Below are 6,218 nucleotides of genomic sequence, written 5' to 3'. Positions count from 1 at the left end.
CCCAGGGGTGCTGAACCACTGAGTCACATCCCCATTCCTTTTTTATATTTTATTTAGAGACAGAGTCTTGCCAAGTTGCTTAGGACCTCACTAAGTTGCTGATGCTGGCTTTGAACTTGTGATCCTCCTGCCTCAGCCTGCCAAGCCTCTGGGGTTACAGGCATGTGCCCTTGCACTCAACTTGTTCATGCTTTGGAATGGAATTTTAATAAGCAAAGTCTTTACCACATTGTTCACATTCATAGGGCCTCTCTCAAGCATGAAATTTTTCATGTTGTCTAATGGCGCTGGAACAATTGAAGGCTTTTCCACATTGTTTACATTTATAGGGCTTCATTCCAGTATCAGCTCATTCATGAATTTGAGTGAAATTGTTATTACATCCATAAGGATTCTCTCCAGCATGAGATTGTTCACGTTTTTGTAAAGACCTGGAAAACCTGAAATCTTTTATTTCTGAATCCAATACCATTTTGTCTTACCTTGTCTATAATCACAAGACAGACTGAAGGTTTTCCTGTGCTGTTTAAGTTCATATGCTTTTCTCCACACTCTTCACTCTCATATGGCTTGTTGTCTATTAAGGAACTGATGGAACAATGACTTTTCCATACATACTGCATTCACGGATTTTCTCTAAAAGGAATTTTCTTTTTAAGATTCAAGTTTTCTCACAATACCTTTTTTATTTTAAAATAGCTTAGTTCATAATTTCTGCAAAAAATGACAAGCACATTTTTATTGTTGGCTTAATAATGCTTTTTTATTAATAGGTCTTTTACTTATGCTATTACCAATATCAGGGAAAGTGTATGTTTTTTGTCATGTCTAAATTGTTTGAAAGGAAATGCATTAATTATTTGAATCACTTCTTCTCAATAGTTATTATCAAAAGAGTAGTATCTATTAATATACTTTCTTAGTACTGTTTGCAAATCAGCTATATTGAAAACACTAAACATCTATGTTACATTGAAGTATACCTTTATTGTAAAAAATTGCTAAAAATAAATATTTAAAATTCTGCTTACATGTTTTGCTTTCTTGTTTCTAAAATTATATGAAATACTAAGATTCCCTTAAGGGAAACTGCTTATTCTTGTGATTATAAATTACTTTAGATTTTTCACATAATTTTTGTTATGATCTTTGATGTTCTGGTCCTTCCATTTCCTAAATTGTAAACCCCAAACTATCATTGTGAATTATTATAAATTATGAAAAACTATGGGATTTTGATGTGCTATACAATCATTGGCATCAGATCTGCTGCTGCCATTATTCTCCCTCCCCCACACCACTTTACAACCTAGATTGTTAGCCTGCACACTTCCTAACCAGTAATTGGTCCAGATTGTTAGCCTATGAACCTCCTCGCCAGCCATTGGTCCATTGTTATTAGCCCGTGAAATTCCACTACTTAAGAAAGACTCCACTGCCATTCTTTCTGTCTCTCCCTCGCTTCCTCTCTCTCTCTCTCACTCGCTCTCACGCATGCTCTCTCTCTCTCTCTTCCTCACTCACTCTCACTCTTGCTCACACTCTCTCTCTCACACCCTGTGGGCAGACACTCTGCCTGTCCGCTTAATAAAATTGCTTGTGTGAATTCCCACGTCCGGGGCGGTTTCTGGGTGCTTTCATTGGTGCCATGACTTGGACGGGCTCTTCTACCACCACTTAGGTGAGTAGAGTCCCATCTGTCGCCCTGGAATCTGAGACACTGGTCTCACCTTCCATTTGCCCGAATGCTCTCCTCCACATCCAGACACTGGCTTCAGATTGGTGAGTTTTCCCCTACGTTGGCTTAAACACTCCTCTGCTGACCTGAGACCCGATCGTTGATCGTCCAGCACCCTCGAGGCAGTTGAGGAGTGGGGGTTCCCCCAGCCATGACTTTTACAGTTATATTTGGCCCCCTTAGTTGACCTTATCTGATGGATGGGTCCCCGATCTTTATGGTGGAGATTCTGTCTCAGGGTTGAGGTTCCTCTGTGCTCTGTCTTACAAAAATCCTGACATCAGGTCCTCAACTCTCTCAACTTTTGCCCAGCGCACACTGATGGTCGGGTGATGACCCCCATCGCTGTGCTGCATTCTCGTCTCCAGCCAACTAGTCTGTGACCTGCCAGAACAGCAGCCCTGGGGAGCAGCACCTGCCAGCCTGCCTCCAGCTCAGCCCTGCAAGAGCCCCCTCAGCCATGAATCTCTTCCAATTCCTGGGAGGCCTCTCCCACCTCCTAGCCATCATCTTGCTACTGCTTAAAATTTGGAAGTCCTGCTTTTGTGCCAGGATGCCTTAGACTGCTGTTTCTCAGTCTCCGCCATGGGATTTGGGTGCTCCATTCTGGCAGATTTAACCCTGGGGTGTCTACTAGACAATCTTAAACCCCTTTTCCTGACCCCCAGCCTAAAATCACCAAAACTTATCTTTTAGATAATCAATCCAAAATGGCCACACAATGGCATACAACTTTTGTGAGTGAGTAGGCAGATGGAAAGGGATTCCTTATCTTCAAGTTTTCTCTTTCTTGCACACTAAACCTCATCTTTGCTCTTCCTGCAAGCCCAAACACATCCTTTTGGCTTCTTCTCCCCTTCTAGATCCCTCCTCCTCTTTTTTCCTTCCTCTAGTTCAGCCACCAGCTCTGACCTCAGCTTCCCCTCACAGAGCCCCCTCCCTGGAGTGGAGCCCACTGAAGGGTCCCTGTCCCACCCCTCTGCCTGCCACCTGCCAGAACAGCAGCTCTGGGAGGCAGCACCTGCCAGCCTGCCTCCAGCTCAGCCCTGCAAGAGCCCCCCCCTTCCAATTCTTGGGAGACCTCTCCCACCTCCTAGCCATCATCTTGCTACTGCTTAAAATCTGGAAGTCCTGCTTGTGTGCCGGGATTTCAGGGAAGAGCCAGGTCCTGTTTGTTGTGGTGTTCACTGCCTGCTACCTGCACCTCTTCACCAACTACATCTCACTTTACAACACATGCATGAAGGTGGTCTATATATAGCCTGCCCTTTCACCATGGTCTGAATGATTTACAGCAAGTTCAAAGCCACTTACGATGGGAACCATGATATGTTCCTGGTGGAGTTCTTTGTCTTCCCACAACCATCCTGGCCAACCACGACTTCACCCCTCTGGAGATCCACTGAACCTTCTCTGTCTACCTGGAGTCATTGACCATCTTGCTGCAGCTGTTCATGATGAGCAAGACCGGTGAGGCAGAAACCATCATGAGCCACTACCAGTTTGCTCTGGGTGTCTACCGCACACTCTATCTCTTCAACTGGATTTGGAACTACCACTTTGAGGGCGTCTTCAATCTCATTGCCATCATGGCTGGCCTGGTCCAGCCTTCCTTCTATTGGTGGAATGAGACTCTTCACCTCTAACCAGCAGGAAGAAGCTATAGAAGAAAGACCATTGTCCAAACCCCGGTATCTATAAAAACAAAAAGGGAGGAATATTGGCATCAGATCTGCTGCGCCATTATTCTCCTTCCCTGACACCACTTTACAACCCAGATTGTTAGCCCACAAACTTCCTGGCCAGTCATTGTTGTTATTAGCAAAGCATGCCATTCTTATTTGTAAGTCCAGGGAGTAAGATGTACTTACTTCTTTGTACAGTACCTAATTACGTGTTCTAACAAAACTCTACTACCTCCTGTGAAGAAGAGAGATAATATTATGCCTCCTGACCATATCTCTACTTATAAATGCCTATTGAAAAATTTGTTCCTTTGCTCAGGATTTTGGAAGAATCTCAACAACCTGAACAATAAGACAGGCTCATGGTACCTAAGGAGTTTATGTAAACAGTGTTTGTTTTATTTTCTGGACTGCTTTTCTTCTGAACATCCACATTTTATTTAACTTTTATGATAGAACATATAGGATCAGCCCTCACCTCCCCCCTCAGAAAGAAACTTCTGTGCATGTATTTAACTTCCCTTACACACAATATTTCATCTGAATTGTCAAGTTGTGAACTGGAGATTGAGATCATGCTATGTGATTATACCAAGAGAACAGTTGGAAGTTTGCAAGTGGTTTACTCCAGACCAGATTAAACCAATTAGTAAGTACGAATAATGATCAATAAACAGATGACTTGTTAATATATACTGCTTAATGTCAAACCAGAATGGATAAGTGAAGGTGTTTTATAAATGACTCAATGTCAATAAGGCACTACCTCTTTTGAATGAAATTTTTATCAAATTTCACAAATCTGCAAAAGACTTTATAGTAGTCAGCAGAACCTACTTTGCCAAGCCTAGTAGGAATAGTGAATGTTCAGAAAACATTTAAAAGTATTATACAAGAGATTATTGGTTTATCTGATGTACATTTATGTGCCACACAACAATGCTTTGCTTAAGGATATTTTGGTCACTAATAGGACACATATGCAAAGGATAAATTGCTCTAAACAGACTCAGAAAACTGTCATGAGCACATTCATGTATATTTTAAGTTCCATACAGTATACTGAATTGAGTCCTTTGAATGCTTGCCAATTCATAATGTTAAAGATGTTTCTTACATGTCTGGTATTTGTCATACTAACTTCCCTGAATGTATTCAGGGTCAGAAAAATTCTTGCTTGTCTGTAAGAGAAAGATATGAATTCACCAGATTAATTCTATGTGTTTTTTGAAAATTGACAGAAATTATGGGTAAGAAACATTTCAATCACCAAGGAAATTAATTGTCTAACAGAAAACTCCTTTGGTGAATAAAAATTAACAAATGTAGCTGAATACAGTGAATATGCCCCCTGGAAACTTATATGCTATGACAGAAACAAGACCACGAAGGGTTCTGTGGCAGAAAAAGGACCTTGACATTGACAGCTATAAGTGTGTCCTTTGTAAGATTCCCTAATTATTTTCCCCAGTTCATTTCAGAAACTTTGTATGGAGGGAACACATCTAGGCATTTCCCATTTACCTTAATCTGATTACCATGACCCATATGTTTCTGGCCTTACAGCTCAAGTTCGTCCAGTATGTCATGGCAGTAATTCTTGATGTCATAATGACATCAAGACATTAGCTGAAGGTGAAAACCCTGGACTTGGGGGATGGACATATCATCCAGGGCATGAATTTCCTTTAACATGGTTCATGTGGGTATTGAAGTGATCTCTGAATGTCAGGAAGGGAAGCTGGGATCTGGCTGGAAATAAAATGGATTTGGAAATGTAAATAACACCTGAATTGTAATGAGAGTGGTCAGAGCTGGAAATGTCCACTTGCCTGAGGGACACTAATGGAAGCCCCTGGGTGAACTCTAACAAGTCTCCTCTGTTTGGACTAAGAAGAGATTGATTTGATCAAACGGGAAAATCACATTACCACTTCCCTAATAAATGAGCAATTTTGAAGTGGAGGAAATCTGAGGACCATGGTCCAGCATGTGGAGTGAAGATACATGGTAAACCTATTTTCCACTGCAACCAGAGGCCATTATTGAACGTTTCTGGGTGTGTCTAGGGGATGATTTAGATGATTGAGGAGAACTATTTTTTGGCACAGGTCATTGTCCCAGGAGAGGGATATGATTTAGTCCTGATTTCTGGCTGGTGATGCACACAGGGCAAGTTATAACACCTGACCACTAGGCCACAAGGTTATTTTGCTAGATTGTGAATTTAATGGGGAGATTTGTTTTCTCATGTTTTCAGAGGTCTTGGACTTGTGCATCAATTCAGATGGATTCCCCCCTTCCTCTTTTATATGTGTCCTTTTGTGTATAGCTAACTTTTCTGTTCCTGGACTACTTCCTGTTTTTGATGTATGAGCAGATGTCCATGAATGATACCTAAGGACTCTTTCTGGTTGTTCTTTGGGGACTGGTTGTTGATTTGGGATTTTAATCTTCACAATTGTATATGTTGAAGTATTCTTGAGGCTCAGGTGGGACTAGATTATGAATGGGGTTAAATTTACTGTTAATTGGCTCAGTTGTGAGTGTCCACAGCAGCAGGATCTCTATTCTGTGAACTTGAAGGGTCCAAATTACTTTCTAGCCCCTCTTAGAGGAAAAGGGATCAGGAGTATCATTAATGTTAGCAATAGATGTACATCCTTAAGATAAATGTCCACTGATTACTTTGAAATCTATAACACTAATTGCCACCTATATAGGAGTGGTGGGCTCAGTATTTAGCATCAGCACCAATATAAAAAGCCATGAATTAGATAAGGCATAAAACAACA

At 41.3% G+C, this 6,218-nt stretch overlaps 1 pseudogene; it reads left to right on the top strand.

Moving 5' to 3' along the window:
* Nucleotides 1-2,070: 2,070 nt before the first annotated feature.
* Nucleotides 2,071-3,384, top strand: LOC124989175 (ER lumen protein-retaining receptor 1-like; annotated as a pseudogene).
* Nucleotides 3,385-6,218: the final 2,834 nt, after the last annotated feature.

Source organism: Sciurus carolinensis, chromosome 7, assembly GCF_902686445.1.
Source record: "Sciurus carolinensis chromosome 7, mSciCar1.2, whole genome shotgun sequence".
NCBI classification, from domain to species: domain Eukaryota; kingdom Metazoa; phylum Chordata; class Mammalia; order Rodentia; family Sciuridae; genus Sciurus; species Sciurus carolinensis.
Note: the sequence above shows the minus strand (reverse complement) of the source record. Positions and strands in the feature narration are given on the sequence as shown.